Source organism: Babylonia areolata, chromosome 7, assembly GCF_041734735.1.
Source record: "Babylonia areolata isolate BAREFJ2019XMU chromosome 7, ASM4173473v1, whole genome shotgun sequence".
Taxonomy (NCBI): domain Eukaryota; kingdom Metazoa; phylum Mollusca; class Gastropoda; order Neogastropoda; family Buccinidae; genus Babylonia; species Babylonia areolata.
The window spans coordinates 4572799-4574627 of NC_134882.1; the positions used below are offsets into that span (position 1 = coordinate 4572799).

The 1829-nt window shown below is 47.1% G+C and overlaps 1 non-coding gene across 1 annotated transcript; it reads right to left on the reverse strand.

The window, feature by feature from the left end:
- Nucleotides 1–1329: 1329 nt before the first annotated feature.
- Nucleotides 1330–1447, reverse strand: LOC143284378 (5S ribosomal RNA). Its single transcript, XR_013055533.1, has one exon. It is a non-coding gene; the product is annotated as a 5S ribosomal RNA (ribosomal RNA).
- Between the last annotated feature and the right edge of the window lie 382 nt (nucleotides 1448–1829).

The following is a 1829-nucleotide window of genomic DNA, read 5'->3' on the forward strand; positions in this document are numbered from 1 at the left end:
CAAATGGAGAATGTAGATATTGTGTGCATCACCAGTGGTATGTAGACACAGTGTTGGAGATTGTTTAATGCACTGTGTGCATCACTGGTGGTATGTAGACACAGTGTTGGAGATTGGTTAATGCACTGTGTGCATCACTGGTGGTATGTAGACACAGTGTTGGAGATTGGTTAATGCACTGTGTGCGTCACTAGTGGTATGTAGACACAGTGTTGGAGATTGGTCAATGCACTGTGTGCGTCACTGGTGGTATGTAGACACAGTGTTGGAGACCGATTCATGCGCTGCGTGCGTCACTGGTGGTATTCACTTTTTTTTATTCTCAAACATTCTCCCCTACACCACCACCCTCACAGACTCTGCCAAGTTTATTCACTGTGGTCAAAAGGCTGATGCACTTTGAAATTTTGTAGTTCTCTCTCTCTCTCTCTTTCTCTCTCTCTTTCTCTCTCTCTCTCTCTCCAAACCATACAAACATACAATAATATCAATTCAATAATATCAATTATATTTTTTAGAATTTCTTTTCAAACTGGAATTAAAAATAAATTTAAAATGTAGAAAAACCCCAAAATGCAAGATCTGACAAGCTACAGATTAGAATTGACTCCAGTTCGTGACAGCAAATGGCAGCAGGGGGGTGGTGGAATGAATAGGACGCCTGTCTGCCAATACAGAGTCCATACGGAGCCGGCTTCGGATCCCAGTCTCTGACTGGAAAATCAGACTGAGCCTGGCATATTCAGCAACATCCAATCAGCGCCCTGTATATTCAACAGCAGCCAATCAACGCTCTGTATGTTCAGCAGCATCCAATCAACGCCCTGTATATTCAGCCACATCCAATCAGCGCCCTGTGTGTTCAGCAGCAGCCAATCAACGCCCTGTATAATCAGCAACAGCCAGTCAGTGCTGCTGCATATTCAGAAACAGACAATCAACAAAAAGTGTGAGCATCAGGCATGATCACCTCTTCACAAACTGGCCCTCCGGGGGTGACATTCAAAATACCATCGCACCTGTGGGTAAAGGTGTACCTGTGGGTAAGTCGACATGAGGCAAGGCAAACGGGCCTTGCCGCATGTCGATTTACATACGGGAACACCTTTTCCCGCAGGTACGATGGTCTCTTGAACCCCACCACAGGTGTGCAGCATCAAGACGTCACGGCGCCCAGGACATGAAGACCTGGACTGTGAGTTTCAGTTTCAGTAGCTCAAGGAGGCGTCATTGCGTTCGGACAAATCCATATATGCTACACCACATTTGCCAAGCAGATGCCTGACCAGCAGCGTAACCCAACGCGCTTAGTCAGGCCTTGAAAAAGGTTGCCAACAGCACCCGGTGTTCCCAGGCGGTCACCCATCCAAGTACTAACCGGGCCCGACGTTGCTTAACTTCGGTGATCGGACGAGAACCGGTGTTTTCAACGTGGTATGGCCTGGACGGTGAACATTCAGGAACCTTGAGGTCAGCAACATCCTCCTGGCTACTGACTTGTGTCTTGCTGTTGGCTGGACCTCTTCCTGTCTGTGACGTCCCGAGGTTAGGGTGACACAGTGTGATTAGTCTCCCCTTTCTCCATTCAGTGAGTTGCGCAAGGTACAGAGCTGCCTGGAGTCAAGTCATTTCACGGCAAACACCTTCCATTGAATCAGCAATTAACGAGTAGGAAAAAAAAGAAATAGCATGCCCCTACCTTTTCGTGAACCAGTTAAAGCAAAACACGGACAGTCCAATGTGTGGGTGACTGAACAACCCACCTATGCCTGACGATTACAGAAATTGAAAATTGTCAAGGAAGTCAAGAACCCAGGGAGAAAGTTCAG